The 21,150-nt window shown below is 34.4% G+C and overlaps 2 pseudogenes; both read right to left on the reverse strand.

Annotated features, from left to right (window-relative positions):
* Nucleotides 1-12,704: 12,704 nt before the first annotated feature.
* Nucleotides 12,705-13,899, reverse strand: LOC100921666 (annotated as a pseudogene).
* A 3-nt stretch (nt 13,900-13,902) lies between these two features.
* On the reverse strand, nt 13,903-14,963 carry LOC116419024 (annotated as a pseudogene).
* Nucleotides 14,964-21,150: the final 6,187 nt, after the last annotated feature.

Raw genomic sequence — 21,150 nt, forward strand, 5'->3', positions numbered from 1 at the left:
GATTCAAAAAATATGAAGTAAATGATTACTGATTTTATAACGGGCAATTAGATCTTTGAAACCTTAGGGCTAAATTAATCTCAATTTTTCCCTCATCTTCCCCCAAAGTAAATGTTTCACTGATTTAAGGATTGCTAAAATGAAATATTATCAAGTATTGGCATGAGTTTTTAAGATTTTTAAGAGGAAGATCCTGGAAAGTATAAAATATTTAGATACTGATATCTGTTGTCTCACTTGAGAAAAATTTTTGTCTGTACACAAATGTTCTTCAGCTTTTGGGAACAGATGGTGGAAAGTAATAAAAAGACTGAAGAATGAGAAGGTAGAAATTGGGACACAATGCCCATCAGAGTGCAACCAATCACAGTGGGAAGCAAATGTCTTTATTTTTTCCATTAAAGAATTTGAACTAATATTGCAATTGTTAGTCCATTAAGCTTTGTCCTTTTGTCCTTTCAATTCCAATATGTAATCATTTAGCTTTTTAAAAAATCAAATTGCTATCAGTCAATGAGGGTATTTAAACTGTGTATAGTACCATATAATAGTGCTAACAAGTAGATGTGTTTTTTGTTTTAATATTATTCATTCCTTTACCTCAACAGGAAAGCTGACTTTGTTGGATAGAAGTATAAATTAAAACTGGCAGAGAACTTGAAGATTATTTAGTCCAACTCCCAGAATTTATAGATGAGGAAACTGAGTTTAAAAAAAAGTTAATCCTAAAACCATAATGATATTAAGAGGTAGACCCAGGATTCTGCCTTCTGACTACAAACCTAATATTCCTTTTGCACTCAGTCAAGTCCAATAACCTCCAGAAAGCAGGTGAGAAAATGTCCATGTTAGCTTCCAAGTGGCATCCCTATGAGGAGCAGGCCACTCTTACTTCTTTTACTATCACCTCCTACATAGAACTCTGGAAATATCTGCTGTCAGCCTCCACAATGTTTCTTCAAGATTACAATCGCAACTTCTAGCTGACACGATTCAGTCTTCATTGGAAAACAATGACTATGTTTTATTGCTAAATAATAAATGTTTAAAAATATCCATAAAATTAGTTTGATTCATTCCTTTAGACTTCTGTCCAGGTTTGACTTGATGTTAGGAAAATCTCTGAAAATATCCTAGAGATATCTAAACTAGCTTTAACTAAAAATAAAATGAATTGTCTTAGGAAAGAGTATATTCCCCTTCATGTGCATTCCTAAAATAGACAAACAGCATGTCATTTGTGTAACAGGGAGATTCCTTTTCAGATGTAGTTTTAACTGAATCAATGGTATCCAATTTTTTTTATTATTTACCCTAATCAGGAAGAAACAAACACTACTCCAAATATAAACATATGTAAGACATAGGTAGTATGTAGATGAGATGGTTTAGAAGTATAAATACAACCTACAAATGGTATGGATAGATATCTGAGATATAGCCCGCCTTTGTTGAAAATATTGGTATATTTAGTATACTATATGGGAAAAAAAGTCAAGGAAAACCAAGACTATATCTCCTCTGTTAAGAGCCATATTGACATATAATTACATCTATTGTCCACCCTTCTAGTCTAAGACTTCAGGGGGTCAGAATGAAAAGTCACTTCCCTGATCCCTTTCAAGGCAGGAGGGCAGCCTTTAGTTTACTATACTCAGGAGCTTGATTTCCTCCCCACCAAACTTTGGTTACATAAAAGACCTTCATGAATAATGACAGAGTAAGGCTATAATTCAGCAAAATGGCAGACAGAAATTGGAGAAACCCTACAGATTAGAATATAGCAAAGAATATAGAAGAATAAATAAGCTCTTTAGCCAAGAGTGAGATTAAATCTCAACTCAACCAAAGAGAAAAGAAATGATATGTGCTCCTCAGGAAAACAGGTACTAAAAGCCCCAGCTCATGATCAGTCCTGACTTCCCTATATGTTTGAAAAACACCGAGCTCTAGTCCACCATCCTAAAGCCTATATCATGATTTAATACTTTGTAATACAGTGATAAAAGGTATGATTTTCTTTTTAGTTTATCCAGATTCTTGATTTTAATAAATATCAGAGCTGAAAAAGATAGCTCACAAAGTTCCAAATGAAAGAAGTATATTGTTGGTTGCCCTTACTAAATCATGACACTCAGTCTCATCCATGAAAAACTTTTTATTAAAATTTGGTTAATTGTCATATTCCTTAATGTCAGAGAAGGTCTCTGGGAATCAAGGTTCAACTATGGAAGATGACATTTTCAGGCTGGGAGAATGAGAGAGGAGAGAGAAGATTACAAGGGAGAAGGGGCCAGGGCTAGATAGGAAAAAATTAAGTTCATCTGCCTCCCTGACTGTTTGGCACAATCTGTATTGGACTCAGGCCATGGAAAGGAGAAACAGGCAGTGGCTTCCAGAAAGCTAAGCTGTCAGAAAGCTAAGCATCTGTGCTGCTCTCCACTGTTCTAATATTTTCTTCAGCATCTTGAGCAAACACTTTAGAATAAAAAGATGCTCTGTGGCCATTTAGTCCAGTGGTCTCCAAAAAGTGGTGCACTTATCCTAGGAGGTTGGCAAATGTTTCCTCAGAAAGTCAAAATTTTTCTCTAGGTCCCATTTATCTCTAGGTCTGTATCTTCACACCCTTCTTCCCATTTGGTGAGGAGGTTATATAGTGTTAATCTTTCAGAGTGTGTATGTGTGGGTGTATTTTAAGGGAGACTCAATTTTTCATACTAAAATGATAAAGCTAAGACAATAGTATTTCAGACATCAAACAGCTAGTAAAATAAGATTTGGGTGGATTCAAGGCCTGCTCAGGAACCCTGAAACTATGTCACAAAGGAATTGGTTAGTCTGTTTCGGATAGGTCCAGGTACCATAACCTTTATGGTGTACCTTTAATAATTGCTCATCTATAAATAGCATGTCATGGCTTGAAGAAGAATATTTTATTTTATTTTATTTCATTATTTTTCCCTTTCTCTTTTTTATTAATTAAAGCTTTTTATTTACAAGATATGTGCATGGGTAATTTTTCAGCACTGACCTTTCCAAGGTTTTCTGTTCCAAGTTGTCTCCTCCTTCTCCCATCCCCTTCCCTGGATGATGGGTGGCCCAATACATGTTAAATATGTTGAAATATAACAACATAATGTTTTCACCATTTTTATTGTTGTTAGCTTGCATTTTATTTTCTCTTTTCTTTTTTTTTCCTTTTTGATATGATTTTTCTTGTGCAGCATGATAAATGTGGAAATATGTATTAAAGAATTACAGAAATTTAGCATATTGGTTATTTGCTGTCTACAAGAGGTGAAGAGGGGAAGAGAGGGAAAAATTTAGGAAGCACCAGGTTTTAAAGGATGAATGTTGAAAATCATGCATATGTCTTAAAAATAAAAAGCTTTAATAAAAAAAAAGAGTCTGAAAAAATAAATAGCATGTCAAAGTTTTCAAGACATTTTCTTTATATTAATCGTAGGAGATAAGTAGTACAAGTGTAACTACCTTTACTTTATAATGAGGAAATTGAGACTTAGAGAGGTCAGATTGTCTAAAAGCATTTAATAAATCTTACTAGATACTAGGAATTTTGCTAAGTGATGGGCATACAAAAAAAAAGAGACAACAATGATCTCTGCTCCCATGGAGCTCACATTCCAGTGAGGATCATAATAAATAATAAAATATATACAAAATGTATAATTAGTATATGGAAGGGGAAGATACTAGCAAATGAGGCTATGGAAACAGGACTCCCATAAAAGATGAAATTTGAGCTGAGTCTTGAAGGAATCTAGAGAAATGAAGAGACAGAGATGATGATGGAGAGCATTCCAAGAAAGAAAAACAGAGTAAAAGCATGGTGTCAAGAGTACTAAAAATAGCAAGTATATCAGGGTAGTTAACTGGTACAGTTCATGAAAAGGAATAAAGAAAATTAAAGAGATAGGAAAGTGCAAATTGTAAAGATATTTAGATGGGATTAGAGTAGTTTAAATTTGACCTTTTAGGACATAAGAAACCACTGGAGTTAATTGAATTCTTTTGTGACATGCTCTGAATTGTATTAGGAAGATTACTTTGGTAATCTAGTGGAAGAGGGATTATGGAAAGATTTGGGGCAAGAAGACCTAGTAGAAGGCTATTGCCTAAAGCTGGAATCAAAATGGCAGAGTATCAGAAACAAGTACAGTGAGCTTGCCCCACTTCAGCTTCTTCAAACAGATCTATAAAAGGTGCCAAAACAAATCCTTATTGGGAAATCCAAGGAAAAAACACTCATTTTTCCAGTCCAAGTTAGAGACAAAAATAGATCTGTAGATACTAGATATAGTGTCTGGCCAGGATTATAGGGAAAGGCTGTGAACTAGGTAATAAAAGATCCCAGATCCAGCACAGAGAAGGCCAAACTTCTATACATTGCCGCAAGAGGTACCAACAGGAAGTTCTATTATTTAATATCCAATTCCAGGTCATAGATCTGGGGCAATCTGAGGTGGGAGCCATGATATTCCAGGGCAAGGAATTGTCATGGGTCCTAGACTGTGTACACAGCAAGAAGAAAATTCAGAAGCAAGCAAAAGCTATATGGCTCAGACCCCAGGAGAGGAGTGTAATCGTAATGTCAACTTCCAACTCAGTCTGAAACCTGCTGAGAAACAACCAAGCCAGGAATCCTAGACCAACAGAAAGCCTACAATTCTATCATTCTGAACCAGAAGCTTTCCATCTGCTAAATAGTGGCTGGGTCTAGAAATAATCTACTTCAATTCAAATGGAACAACCCAACAGGTGTTGTTGCCTAAGCCAGATAAAGAAGAGGAATTTGCAGAGCCAAGAGGAAAAAAAACAGATACTAAGGAGTCACAGTCAGGATGACTCACAATTTAGCAGCCACTACTATACAGATGCAGAGCTCAGATCAGGAAGACTTTATCTTGCATCATATCACTTCATGAACACTGAAAGTTTTTAGAACCCCAGCCTAAGTTGTCCCTGAAATTCTGAACTAACACAACGCTCAGTACTTTTAATAAAGTAACAGGACAACTGGTCTAGTTCTTCCCTTCATAAGTGTCCAAAGTCCAGCTCTAACATAAGGTACTAAAATAGGAAGATGGGAAAATGAACAAACAAAAAAAGAATTCCACTTAAAAAAAACCCAGTAGAGTAACAGCCTTCCTCAAAATACACAAACTAAGAAAAAAAGAAGAAAAATTACTCTAAAACATTTACAAACAAAGAAAAAATACAGCTTGAAGAAATTACTCACTATAATTGGATCTGAATTAATCTATAATTCCTGGAAGAGATGAAACAAGAAATTTTTTAAATTTTTATAAATTAAATGAGAATGCCAGAGGGAGAAAAATGTAAAATAACTGTCAACTATAGAAGAAAGAATTAGAAAGGGAATAAATAACTTGAAACAAGAGATACAAAACCTTTCCATAACTTTGAAGGAACCATAACTTTGAAAATTGGGCCAAATAAGAATAGATCAAAAAAATGGATCATAGAATTACATAAGTCAACTAAAAAATTATTAAAACAAAGTGAAAAGCCTGAAGAAAATATATCACTTACAAAAACAACTAACTTGGAAAATAGATCTAGGAAAGATGATTTATGAATTAATGAACTATCTGAAAGCCAAAATGAAGAAAGAGCTTAGACCTTGTATTTCTAGTAATCATAAAATATATCTGCCCAGATCTTCTAAAACCAGAGAGCAAAATAGAAATAAAAAGAATCCATTGGTCATTGCTTGATAGAAATCCCACAAAGAAATTACCATGAATATTATAGTCAAAATTCAGAGTTTCTATATCAAAGAAACAATATTTCAAGCAGCCAGGAGGATAGAATTTAAGTACCTTGCAAGGAGTCACACTCAGGATTACACTACTATATAAAGGAGCAGATAGGATATGATATTTCAGAAGGAAAATAATATAGGTTTAAAACTAAGAATTACTTACCCAGCAAAACTGAGTACAATCTTCCAGGGTAGGAAATGGACTTTTAAAGAAACAGAGGATTTCCAAATATTCCTCTTGAAAATATCTGGTGAAAACATTAGAATTGCATAGAAACATTTGAAACAAAACCACAGGAGTCAAAAGCTACATAAAAAGGAAAACATGAGTGAACAATCATAAGGGACTAAACAAAGACAAACTGTTTATATTCTAATATAAAGAAGTGATACAAGCGTCCCTTCTGAACTCTAACATACTCAGGGGTAAAAGAGTGAAATTAATTAATTAGATAAAGTATCTAGGAAAGTTTGTGATATGTCTTGATCATATTAAAAGAAGAATGGAAAGGGAAAAGAAGGGGGAAACACTGCTGGGGTAGGAAAAGGAAGAGAAATATTAGGAGAAATTATTTCACATAATCAGGGTGCATAAATAGAAATCTATACAAGAGGCAGGAGTGAGAGAAAGGGAAGGAAGGGATAGAATTTAGAGCTCAAAACTTTTAAAAATGCTAAAAATTGTTTTACTATATAATTGGGGAGAAATTAAATATATTTTATTGAATGAAACTGATCAAAGGAGGGAAGAATTAACACACAGGCACAAAAATACATTTCACTAAACTGGGAAACATTAAAAAAGGACAAGGGAAAGGGGAAAATAACAGAGAGAGCTGGTTAATGGAAGGATTAGTCCAAAGCAATTGGAAAATGACTGAAAAAGTTATGGCATATATGATTGTTATGGAATACTACTGTGCTAGAAGAAATGATGAGTTTGATGATCTTAGAAAAACATAGATAGACTTGCACTTAATAATGAAGGGTAAAATAAACAGAACTAAGAGAACAGCAATATTGCTTAAGAATAACTTTTAATAAATAATAAGTTATTTTGGCTATTATAAATACACAAATAAACCACAAAGGACCTCTGAAGGAAGATGCTATCTGTATCCAGAGAAAGACCTGATAAATAGAAGTACATATAGAATAATTTTACATATATATTTCTATACATATATACATACACATGTGAATTTATGTTTTGGTAACCATCTTTAGGGTGGAAGGGAAGAAGAGGAAAAAAGAAATTTACATGATAATTCATTATATATATATTTAAAAGGAATAACAAGTTGTGCATAAAAGATTTGTAATTTCATGTGTAGTCATGAATCATATTATTATGGAAATGTTTGTTTTATTCCACAAATTAAAATTTAAAATTAATTTAATTTTTAAAAATAGAATAAATGAATTTTTAAAAACCTTATAACTAATAATAATTAAAAATATTTACAGAATTCAAAGAATCAAAAACAGAGGCAGAACCTATCAACTGGGGAATGGATGAACAAGTTATGATATATCAATATGATAGAAAAATATAGAAATAATATATAAGAAATAATAAGAAATAATGCAAGGGATAATTTCAGAGAAAAATAGAGAAGACTTGCAAAAACTTATGCAGAGCAAGAAGAATTATAAGAATAATATACACAATAACAACAATAGTATAAAAAAAAACTTTGAAAAACTTAGCAACTAGTTTTTTCATCAACTAATAATAAACCACAATTCCAAAGAACTAGTGATGAGACAATCTACCAACCTCCTGAGAATGGTGAGGGATTCAGAATACAAAATGATAATTATTTTTTAGACATAGTCAATGTGGAAATTTGTTTTGATTGACTACATATGTTTATAATAATTTTGTTTTTCTTTCTTTCTCAATGATAGGAGGTGAGTTTTTGTTCACTGAAAAATAATTTTTTTTAAAAAAAGCAAAATATGTTGGACATGTAAGGGAAACTGGTTTCTCTGTATACCTCTGATTTGCAATTTGACTCTCTAGAAACTTTTATTTAGATGACTCTGAGTCTTATGTTTTGGTGAAGCTGAGATTTTACCTTAATCTCATCTAAAGAGCTCATTCACTTTTGTGTTTTTTCTGATGTACTTAAATTTGTATAAGTTCTTTCATTCTGTTTTTCTTAAACTGGTTTATTAACTTTTTTCCCAAAAAAAGTTATTTCAGTAACATAGAGAAATAATGGTAAGACTATAATTAAGGTTATAGCTATATTAAAAGAAATGACTATATGTGAGAGATGTTGTGAAGGTAGATATGCTAAATATTGGACAACAGATTGTATATGTGGAATGAGTGGGAGTAAGGAGCCACAAATCTCAAGTCTGGATAAGTTGAAGGATGGTGGTTGTCTAAAAAATAATAGGAATATGGGAAGAGAAGTGAATTTGGGGGGACAACCATTGTTAATGGGTACAACATGGACAATGAACCAGCAAAAGAGACTCAAAAAAAGCAGTTGAAAGGAGATTCAGAAGAAATCCATGTCATGAAAACCTGGAGAAGAGAGGATATACCAGAGGAAAGGGTGATCAACACTATCAAATGTTGCAAAGAGGTCAAGGAGAATGGAAATCAATCAAAAGTCCCCTGAAATTAAACCACAAAATAGTTGTCTATGATGCACATTATAAGAATCCCTCAGGATTCTGTCTTAGGTTCTCTTCCTCTATGCTATTTCATTTTCTTATATTCTTAGTTTCATGGATGTAAATATCTCCCTGCTGATGATTCTGAAATCTACCTATCCTGTCCCAAACTCTGCTGATTTGCAATCTTGCATTTCCAACTACCTTTCAGACATTTTGAACTGGACATCCCGTAGATATATTAAACTCATTAAGTTTAAAATTGAATTCATTATCTTTTACCCTAAGTACCCCACTCCAAACTTCCTGTAGTCATAACATCCTTTCCTAGTCCCCCAGATTCACAATTTAGATGTCATTCTCAATTCCTCACTATTTTTTACTCCCCCATATACAATGTGTCATGAATATCAGTCAAATTTGCCTTTGTTACATCTTTCTAATATGTTCCTTTCCATCCAATCTGACATATGCACTTAATACATCATGCTCAGACTATTACACTAGGCTTCTGCTGGGTTACCTAGCCACGAGCTTCTCCCCAAACTAGTCTATCTTCCTTTCAGCTTCCAGAATTGATTTTTTGAAAGCACAGATCAAACTGTAACATTGCCAGTTTCAGTAAACTCCAAACTTTCCAGGAGCAAATGCAAAATTCTTTGTTTTGACATTTAAAGGCCTTAATAACCCAGCCCCACCCTGCCTACCTATCTAGTCTTCTTATATTTTACTCTTGGATATAAAATGTTGTGAGGACTTTCAAACCCTTTTCAAAGATACTTTCCACCCTAAGGGGCCACGTGATTCACCTAACTCTCACCTGTGGTTCTAAGAAGCTACAGTAGGTTCAGTGGCCACACACTAGTATAAAATGTTTGCCAACAGGTTAAACCAGGCTGAAGGTAGCCAAGGGATCTCAAAGCTTCCAGAGAGATAGGGGGATGTGGTCCCCAAGCAGGTGAAGATTTCCCCAGGTGGAATGGACAGATGAGAACAAGTTGCTCCAACAGACATGAAGGCAACTGAAGCAGGTGCTGTGGAGCTCTTGGAGCTTGAAGCTTGGTTAGACATTGAAGATACCAGGGTCATTTATTACAGCCCAAATCATCACCAATTGTCTTGACTTTCTTGCCACTCGACTGTAATGAAGCTGGAAGAGTGAAAGGCTGATCCCTTCACCTCATTTTGCCTCACTTAAATCCAATTTATGCATGAATCAAAAGTAATTACCCAAGCCATTTTAATTTTTTTTACCTGCCTCCTATGGCAACAGGCAAGTGATACAGCAGCAGCTGCAGATACACTGGGAACTGTAATCACAACTCTGCACACAGGCAGCCCAGGCCATCTGGTCACCTTCTCACTGGAAGCAGCAATAGAATTTGGCAGTTCCTGGGTGTCTAAGCAGCCTTTTGAGGACTATGCTGCTACCTCCTGGTGTGAGATGTACAAATTTAGAGGCATCTCCACTCCAAATGTTCTCATGGACTATTTGTGCCTGACCTGGGGTATAACCTTCCAAGCCGATGTTGGTCTGATCAGCCACCATTGGATACATTGTACCTTGACTCCAGCATAGTGTTGTCCAGCATTTTAATCCTTTTTAAGAACAAAGGACAATAACCAACCATTCCTTACTCCCTGCCAGGAACTCTTAGATCTAGTGACACTAATCTCTTGCTGTTCTATAAATTAGACACTTTGTCTCTTGATTCCAGACATTTTTCTCTGACTGTCCCTCTTACCTGGAATGCTCTCCCTTATCATTCCTGCCTATTATTGGTTTCTATTGGTTTCTTTGGTTTCCTTCTAGACCAAACTAAAATCACATCCATAGGACGCTTTTTCCAATCCTCTTAATTCTAGTTTCTTCTTAATGTTAGTTTTTTCCTATTTATCCTATACATATAGCTGGTTTGGAAATAATTGTTTCTTGTCTCCAATTGTGAATTCCTTGAGGACAGGGACTGCCTTTTGCCTCTTCTTGAATCCCTAACATATAGCACAGTGCCTAGTACATAGTAAGTACCTAATAAATGCTTCTTAAATAGTGATTTAAGTGATTGTCCTACCAAGACAATACGATATCCAGATATTATCACTTTAATTAACTTGCCAAAAATCATAGTTATCAGTGCCAATTCACAGTATCAGAGATATAATGTTGGAAGTCACTTCAGAAGCTCTCTAGTCCAACCCTTCATTTTACAGAGAAGACAACTGAGAACCAAAGAAACTAAGCAAGATAACCAATGTGACAAGTCTGAAATGTCAGAGATGAGTGAAGATCAGGTGCTCTTTCCACTGTACCATGGTTCTGACCCTTTTTTTCCTACATCACACTGAATAACCCAGAGATGCCAGTGTTGAGTGATGTTACCTATAAAATGTTCTTTTGTTGATTAGAATTTATCAGAGGGAAGCTAAGCTATTGCCATCACATTTCATTTAATGCTATTCCAACTAAGTTTCACTGGCAATGTCTTAGGATATTGGAAATGGGAGTAGAACTGAAAAGTTCCTCATAGTTATGTTTTTTTTTTTTCTTTTTAGTATGAGTTATCATGGTAGAGCTTTTTGGGTTTATCTAATTCATTCTCAATTCCTTCCTGCAAGTGAGGAGCCAAATTCTGGTCTTTAGAGGAACTAGCATTATGAAAACACATAGAAAAACAAATAGCCATTTTGTACGTGGGACAAGGAGCACAAAATAAACTCAGGGTAAATGGTCTGAAGCATACCTTATTTGGGAGCACCACAGCTTAAGAAACAGTTTAGGTGCAGTGTTGCTACTAGTGTGCCATCTTGTAGCTAGCAATGATAAGCTCACTTGCTAATGCTTCTCCTGCAAGTGTTGCTAATGACCTCTAAATATGAGCATGCTTGGGGTAAAGACCCTATCATCCTGCTTTAGTTTTGGCTCTGGAATTATATAGCTTCCACCATGAGCCATTGCATTTAACATTGTGATAAAGGTTCTTATGTTGGTATATCCTTTATTCTCCACTGTTTTATTCATTATAGTTCCCCACAAGAACACAAATAAGTCTTTCTAAATTCTTAGTCAAATCAGAATTTACAAAATCAATTAATGGATGATTATTTATATTACCGAAAAAACTTCTTCACTTTACTAAAGCAGTGTCACCTTAGTTTTTCTTTAAATTGTGACTTTCCTTAGTATATTTAAAATGTGATTCAAATTATAAATATTTGATTTATGTACTTTATTTTAAGAGGACATTGATTGTATAAAGGTAAGCTTATTTATATACATATTAACTTGCCTCTGTTTTACAGATACACTTAAAATGTTACAGATCTGTCACCAAAAAAGTTTCAGGCTCTGAAATCATGAATAAATTATTATGTGTGTGAAAGTCTGATATATAAACTTCCCTATTAAGTTTGTGGCCCTGGGGAAAACTAGCTAAGACTATTTATTCTCAAATTATTCAGATACTGTATTCAATCCATGCCTTACGATTTTCCAACTTTTCTTTTTTTAATGCAAACTACTGAAACTGTTTAATAAAGTTTTTTAAAGAGGATTTTTACAATCAAAAAGAACAATGAAATTATATTTCCCCTAGAGAAGGAATTAAAATTTTAAGTATTTTTTCAGGTAACTATTGCTACTTCCTCCTCTTGAACCTGGATTTTTTGGGGGGAGAGGGTGTAGGCAATGGGGGTTAAGTGACTTGTTCAGGGTCACAAGCGTCAGAGGTCATGATTTTGTAATGCCGGCGAAACTGAGGCAAGATAGAGATTAGAGAGTTTTAATATTTTATTTGAAAGGGAGAGATTGTGCTGGGGCGATGCTGTCCCCAGGGCTGATGCCCAAAGCATCCAGCAGCTAATGTGTGCTTCCCATGAAATATATATACACACGTGGCTCAGCTACAGGGGTAGACCGAGGTAGGGACAGAGTCAGAGCACTGAAGGGGGGAACAGACTATCAATCCAGTTCTGACAGGGTGAGGGGAGGCACCAGACATTCTGTTAAGTTGGGATAAAGAAGAACAATGACATAATGGAGGGTAGGACCATAAATTCTTGAGAAGTTAGGAGGAGTTAGGAGTCAGGAAGTCTGAACTCCCCCTTATCTTGAGTTTACACATTGACAATTTATAACCTTAGAGTAGGTAGCCCTGAATTATATCAGTCTTAATGAACTGGGGTCGGGGGTGGGGTTGCAACTACAGGGATCAAGGCAGAACAATTCAGGGAAACTGAGGCAGAACAATTGGGGAAACTGAGTCAGGACAATAACAGGGAACTGTGACACAACAATTTAAACTCAAGTCCTCCTGATTCTATGAATAGCATTCTATCCTTTACACCCTTTAGATTTAGATTTGAAGTGTTTAGTTCTCCTTGGATAGAGTAATCCTTTTTGTTTCCATTCTTCTGAGATGGTAAATTTCTCATCTACACAGATTTCTTTACCTTCTTTTGCTTCATCTTGGCTCTTCCTCAGGCATGGCTTCTATGCTCTTTGGCCCTATCACTCTCTGCTGAGTGATTCCTGTTGCCAATCACTCAGCAAACATCTGTGATTTTAGAATCTCAAATGAAAACCTTTCTTCTGGTGTCACTTTCCCTTTTTTCTTGGAGACCTTCATAAACTTTTTTCTTTTCCCCTCTTCAAAACCAAGTCAAATTTTTGTGGGATCTTGGCGATTTTTTTTCCTTCTTTCTCTCCTCTTCACTCAGGAACCAGATGCATTCCTTTTCTATAAGAGTCATTTTGCCACATTTACATGAACTTCTGAGTATTGCATCTCTTTCTCTTCAGCCCATTGTCTCAGGACTGCAAACATATCTTTTTCCATCTTCTCAATCTTGTCTTTGAATTTTAAGATTAAATCTTGACATAGAATCGATTTTCACAGGTGCTTTTGCTGATTTCACAATCTCTTTCAAAATTTTACATTCCTCCTCTCCCAGCAGGGAGACAGAATGTCCAGTCCTGCCAGGACATGTTGTTCTATCTACCAGGTACACATAATGCTTGATAGTGTTGGGCACTGTAAAGTTGATGACTGTTTTGACATCTTTGACATCTAGTTCTCAAGCTGCCTCATCTGTGCCCCCCAGGATGTTAATCTGCTCATCCTTGAAGCCCCTTAGGGCTTCCAGATACAGTGTTTGAGAGAGGCTCCATTCAGCAATCCCACCTGCAATCCCATAAACCCTAAAAGGATGTGCATACAATGAGCCTACTTCTTAGTCTGGGTGAATAGCATTACATAGCCTGTAAAAGTTCATGTCTAAAGAATTGACACAATGGTTTCCCCATCTCCTCAGATTCAAATGAATTCCTGCCTTAGGAATGGAACCCCATCTATATTGCTATTCACAAAGGCCCAGACAGGTTTCTTTTTTAAAATATTGATGTAAAAAATTTATTTTTTACATAAAAATAGGTTTTTATTGTTATTGTTTTTACAAGAGTTCATTTTAATGGGTTTTGCTATCATAAGATCCTAATGAACTAAAAGAAAATTTTATTTTTTAATAATAGCTTTTTATTTTCAAAATACATGCAAAGATAGTTTTTAACATTCATCCTTGGACTAGTACATGGGTTATGGGAGTCTGCCCTTCCAAGATAGAAAGGGTAAAACAGCTGTTTTAATTGTCCCAGTTACTGCATTAGCATAGATATCTTTCTCTAATAGCTCTACAAGTATGAAGGCCTTCAGAGAGCGGTAGGTTGCTTGAAACTTAGAGCTATAACGGCCTTTAAGAGAGATCAAGAAAGATTCATGTGCTAGAATGTGAGGTTTTCATCATGCTGAGAGGCATCTTCAAAAGCTTGTTTCCTTCTCTTCTTTCTTCTGTTTCTTCATTTTCTTCACCTTCAGTGTATCTGCTTTGGTGAGGATCTTTTAATCACCTAATGAATACTCCGATTCTGAGTCTTTCTGTTTTGTCTCTTTCTCATGTTCTCCTTCAGAGTCATCTTAATTTTACTTCACAGAACCCTCATTTTCTACCTTCTCATCTACTATTTTTTGAAATTTGGCTTCTTTTTTCATCATCCTTCTGTTTTTTTTAAAATCTTGTCATTAAAGTTTGCCTTCTTCTTAGGTTGATTTATAATATTAGTTGTGGTCCAGCTCCTATCATATGCACCTTTCTTTTCAGTAAAAGCAAAGTCTGGATTGAAATCAACACTAATTCTTCCCCAATGCCTACTTTCTTCTGCCCAGCACAAAGGGCTTCTCTTCCTCATCATCTTTGCTGTTGGTCTCTGGTTCCAGGAGACCCCCAGCATCTTTCCTAATTGCCCTATCAAGTCTAAATCCTGAAACATTGTGACTCCACAAACACATCACCTAGAGACAGTGCAGAACTTCTTCTTGAGTTACTACTCAAGTCCAATCTATCTTATTTCATGCCAGTTTGCAAGAAATAAACACAGGTGCACACAAATCAAGAAAAGGATTGGGGGAAGCTCTGAAAATAAAATGGAACTTGAAAAGGAAGAGAAATAGAAGTAGCTACCTGAGCAGCTGGGATTCTGAGAAAGCTGGGTATGGGTGTATAACTATAGGATCATGTAGAATGTGACTAGCCCTGGTGATTTTCTAAGCCCACATGCTTCTTTCCTGATTCTTCATTACATACTTAGAAATGTATGTGGATCAGTTTCAGCAGTAGCAGAGAGATCAAAAGAGATGTTAAAAAAAAAATCTTCATTTCTAGTTCAGTTCTCTGTCCTATGAACACTTTACTTAGCATAATTATAATTTTCTTCCATATCCATATCAAGGATAACCCTGATTTTCACAAGTAAGATATACTATAAAAATAAAATTAGTGAATCACCCATTCCCTAGGCAACCTCTGGTAAGTTAAATATTTAGTACCATGATCTCTTAACTCTGCAATATAAAAATTCCCTTTGTTAAACTTCCTCCTGGATTTACATTAGAGATGTAAACAAAAGGAAACTCGAAATTTATTGAGATTCATCCACTTTTCATAGAGCCTAAGAAGGGCTTCAATTCAATTGTAATTGATTCTGTAATGGATTATTTAAGCCTTTTCCTCCGGCACATACTAGCAAAATTAATTTGGTTGTTGTCATTGTTATCGTTTTATGATACTGATCAGAAACCTCCTAGATTCTAAATTGCCCAAATTCTTAATAACATTTATTTCAATCTCACACTTCACATTAGCTCCTTTTTCCTTATCTGATTACCTTATTTTCCATCAAGAAAGCAAGCTCTCTCACCATCCCCCATACCTGAACTGATCTCTACCTTTGCCATACCTTTACTGTTGAGGATTGATCTCTTTTTTTTTCTTACCACCCACCTATAGTTTCTTAAGATAGATAAGTGATGCAACAGAGCTCTGGGCCTAGAATCAGTAAGACCTCAAATCCAGCTTTAGACACTTAACTAGTTGTACAACCACAGACATATCATTTACCTTCTGTCTGTACAGTTTCCTTAACTGTAAAATGTACATCATCAAAACTTCTACCTCGAAGGACTGTTATAAGATCAAGTTAAATATTTATTAAATTCTTAGTCTTATGTCAGGCACATAGCAGCTGTTAATAAGTTCCCTTCTTCAAAATTTCTAGTAAATTGTTTGTATATATCCTTCTCTGGTAGATTATCTTCATAAACCTATCAGCACATATTGTGTATTCATTAGATTGTAAGTTTCTTGAGGGTAGTGATTGTGGAGTTGTTCATCTTATTATCACCAATGCCTTTCAAAGTGATCTTGCACATGGTAAACACTTAATAAATATTTGTTCACATAAATTTGTACATTAAATGAAATTTTAAAAGTCAAATTATCTGAGAGACCTAAAGATGAGTTATAGATTAAAACTGAATTCTATTTAATATTAGGAAAACAGAAAATAAAAATCAACATATTGGTACCAAGAGTCAGAAGACTTAAGTAAATAACTTAATCTATACTAGTTACTATCTGTAGGATCGTGAATAAGTCATTTAACCTCTGTATGGATTGTCAGTTAATAAACATTTATTAGGTACTTACTATGTGCCAGACATAATACTAATATATATGTATGTATGTATGTATGTAGGCATATACATATATATGTGTATATATATATATATATATAAAATATATACTGGGGATACAAAGAAAGGCAAAAGACAAACTCTGATCTCTAGGAGTACATGGTCTAATGGAGGACAAAACATGCAAACAACCATGACCAAACAAAATGTATACAGGACTCAGGCATTGTTTTATTCATTCTCTCACACTTTTTGTTATTGCTATGTCTAGTAAGATTCTAAGAAAATACACTCTTTTTTGGGCTACCATCTCTGAGATGAATTTTTTTCTCAATAGTAATTTATTTTTCCAAATGAATGTAAAGATTATTTTCAAAATTTATTTTTGTAAGATTTTGAGATTCAGTTTTTTTCTTCTTCCCTCCCTTATCCTCTCCCCAAAACAAGATTTTATATATATATATATATATATATATATATATATATATATACAATCGTTTTAAACATATTTCCATATTTGTCATGTTTTACAAGAAAAATAAGAACAAAAGGAAAAAACACAAAAAAGAAAAAGCAAATCAAAAAAGGTGAAAATATTACATTTTGATCCACATTCAGTTTCCATAGTTCTCTCTTTGAACATGGATGGCATTTTCCAGCCCAAGTCTATTGGGAATTGTCTTGGATCAACACACTGCTGAGAAGAGTCAAGTCCATCACCATTGATCTATCATATAATCTTGCTGTTATTGTGTACAATGTTCTCCTGGTTCTGCTCACTCCACTTAACATCATTTCATATAAGTCTTTCAAGGCTTTTCTGAAATCAGCCTGCTCATGATTTCTTGCATAACAATAATATTCCATTATGTTAATATACCACAACTTATTCAGCCATTCCCCAATTGATGGGCATCCTACTCCATTTCAAATTTCTTGTCACTACAAAAAGAACTGCTACAAACATTTTTTGAATATGTGGGTCCCTCTTGTATGATTTCTCTGGGATATGAATCCAGCAATGACACTGCTGGATCAGAAGGTATGCTCAGCTTTATTTCTTTTTAGGCATAGTTTCAAATTGTTCTCCAGAATGATTGGATCAGTTCACAACTCTATCAAAGTATTAGTGTTTCAGTTTTCTCATATCCTCTCCTACATTCATAATTATCATTTCCTGTCATGTTAGCTAATCTAGTAGATATAAAGTGATACCTCGGAGTTGTCTTCATTTTCATTTCTCTAATATATTGTGATTTAGAACATTTTTTCATATGACTAGAAATGCCTTCAATTTCTTTGTCTGAATATTATCTGTTCATATCCTTTGACTATTTATTAATTGGGGATGATATGGATCTTAAAAATTTGACTCAGTCCTCCATATATTTTAGAAATGAGATCCTTATCAAAAATATTGGCTATAAAGTTGTTTCTCAATGTTCTGCTTCCCTTCTCCCTACAAAAGTATTTCACAAAAGATCATCACAGATGGTAAGCAAACATATTTAACAAAGCAAGTAGTAAAATGGAAATTGGAGAAGTTATACAGACTAAAATAGATAATAAAATACACAACAGTCAATGGGCTCTTTGACTTACGAGCAAGATAAAAACCAACTCAATCTTGGGGGGAAAAAAATCTCAACAGAAAAATCCATTCTTAGCAATCTCTACATGTACAGGTTTCAGAAACTGAATATCATATTAAAGGGATGATTTTGCCCACATGTCCATCACTCCAGGGACTACCAGGAGCAAAGTCTTCAACTTGCATTTCTCATCCTATATCTCTTGAACTCTCTCTCCTATCTCTTCCTCTGAGTTTGCCATATAAAGTCTCAGGCTCAGAGTTCTATTAACCAATACTGAATCACTATTCATATATGAAGAATTATGAAGAATTAGTCACAGGATTCTCATTCAGGGAAGTATCCAATTTGCTTGGAGGAGGGTATTATGCAGAAATAGGATTGCCCCTGAGAAAACCAAGGGACATCCCACTATTTGTCTTTGCTTAGTATATAGAAGAAGGTGCAAAAGGGAAGACGGAGAGAAGTAGAATGGAGCCAGATTCCATTCAAAATTAAATGTGAGGCTGATTTTGGTCTTATATACAGGAGTATGTCATTGAAAGATCTATTAACATTTATTTACACCATTCTGGTACTTTTTTTTTTTTTACAACATTTGAACGTGTGTGTGTGAACCAAGTTCTTAACAAATAAAAATGATTAACCATGAGTCACCCTAATACTTCCTTTAAGCAAAATTGCAAAAGGCTTCTGTTTATTCTGAAAATCTCCACCTCACTTTCTCATCCTCTCCCACACATTAAGTGTGCCTAATACTTTTATTAGGAGGTATTATAGAAAGTGGATGAGTACTTTTGCTGTCCACCTTTCACCCATCTTTCCTCTATGGTTCTAAGAAGCAGTAGCATGTGTAGTGGCCACCCCTCAATAAACCATTCCAGTAGATCAGCTAAAGAAGGTTGAGGGTAACTGATAGACCTCAAAATTAGGAGAAGTCTCCTCTAAGTAGATAAAAATTTCCCCTGATGAAATGAACAAAGGAGAACAATTTGTTCCAATTGCCATGAAGGCAGCTGAAGCAGCCATTGTGGAATACTTAGATCTTGTCAGATATCAAAGATACTAAAGTCATCTACTGCATCCAGGCTATCATGAGTTGTCTTGACTTTTCTACTGTTTTTGGTCTTCAATGACTCTGGCAGAACTTTGTGTGATCCCTCAAATCCAATTCATTAGCAAGTCAAGACAACCCAAGACTTATGACTACAAACACAATACTTACTTTGGATTTCAACAGTTACATAAGGTCAGGATATACTGTTCTTTGACCTTTCACCAAAATAAACAGCACTATAAGATAGTATTAAAAGGGGAAAAGGAAAGGCAGAAATTCATAAATCAGAGATTGATAGTATTCGATACCAATATTCTGCCTAATAAAATGAAAAAAAGAGATTTCTAAAGGAATGTAAAGCACTTAATTTTTAAAATTAAATTGTGTATTTTCTTATCAGAAACATAAAGGATTTCTAAAAAGAGATTAAAGACATTGCTTAATTAAAATTTAAAGAATTGCTTAATCTAGAGAATGAAAGAGTGAAGAAACATAATCATAATCTATCTAAAGATCAACTGCTTGTATATGAATTCTTAGATATTCACACATGAAAACATTCTGACCATTTGGAGATAATTGACATTGCTATTGTTCTAGGTTGCCAGGCTGCAATATTTGATATTATCTTTAATTCTTGATTTTTTTGTTCAACTTCCTACATCCAATATGTTATAAAACCTTCTTATTTATTCCTCTGCAATATTTCTTGGATTCACCTTTTACCTTCTATTCCCATATTCAGTAGATTGATAGTTTAAAGAGTCAATGATACGGCAAAGGAGCCAGAGAAAATTAATGTTATCTTGGAATTAGTTTATATAATTGGGACCTATTATGTATAAAGCACTATGCCAAGTACTGGATTAAAAGAAATATAATACTTAACTAGAAAATTCAGAGCAATGCTTTTTGTGTTAGAAAAGAATTGGAAACCAAGTAGATGCCCATGAATTGAGGAATGGCTTAACAGATTGTGGTATATTAAAGTAATAGAATATTACTTTTCCATAAGAAATGACAATCATGATGAATACAGATAAGCATAGCATCAGGCCTAAGGTACTTTGTTAGTTATTTTAAGTAGGCATGGGTAATCAATTGATGGTTCAATCAACTGTTATCCTTACATCCCTTAAACACGAAATGCAGGCTACTTATTTACACATGTACGTGTACAACCACACACATACACATACATGCAAAATTGTATCATAGAGCAAACAGCAAATAAAATCTAAGGATTTAATAGAAAACTCTACATAAATATAAGCACAATTCCAAGAAAAATTGCTCCTTCAAGATACTTTCAGTTGAAACCAAACACCAAATTTCAAGTTAATATTCAAAAAAGCCTTGTATTAATCATAAAAAATCACCATTGTGATATCAACTCCTTATTCTAGTGTGTATCATTACCAGTCTCAATATAAAATCGAATTTAAAAACATTTGCAAGAATTTGATGACTTTCCATTATTTGTATCTCTTATCCCCTTTCTTAAGTTACAGTATATCAAGCACAGGGAAGCTCAGATATAGTCACAGAAAATAACACCCATATGTTACATTCCTAATGGAGACAATATAATGCTGTTTTAACTTGCTCTAGCCCTATCGATTAGCAGTAGGCTTTGATATCTTTGAATTAAGGAACTGTTTCTTGCTTTCTGTTTGTACCTAGTGGACATTTAAATTACCATTCTAATAGTTTCAATTGGGCCTCAGACTGTTTCAATGAAACCTCTTCTATAAGAGTAGATTCAGTAATTTAAAGTGACTTGTTATTCAACCAATTCTAAAAGGAGCAAAAAATCCAAAAGACGTTATTTTCCAACCTATCTTACAGGGAAACTATCACAAACAGCAAAATGAGGCCTTAGAGATCATATAATTTAATCCCATTTTTAAAATAGTTATACAAATGTGAGGCCCAGAGTGGGGCAAAAATGATATGTGCACAAGTAGTAATTAGAACCAGAATTGAACTCAGAACTTTTGATCCCAAATCACAATTAACTTTTGTTTTCCACTGTATGAT

Source organism: Sarcophilus harrisii, chromosome 1 (genome assembly GCF_902635505.1).
Source record: "Sarcophilus harrisii chromosome 1, mSarHar1.11, whole genome shotgun sequence".
In the NCBI taxonomy this organism is placed as follows: domain Eukaryota; kingdom Metazoa; phylum Chordata; class Mammalia; order Dasyuromorphia; family Dasyuridae; genus Sarcophilus; species Sarcophilus harrisii.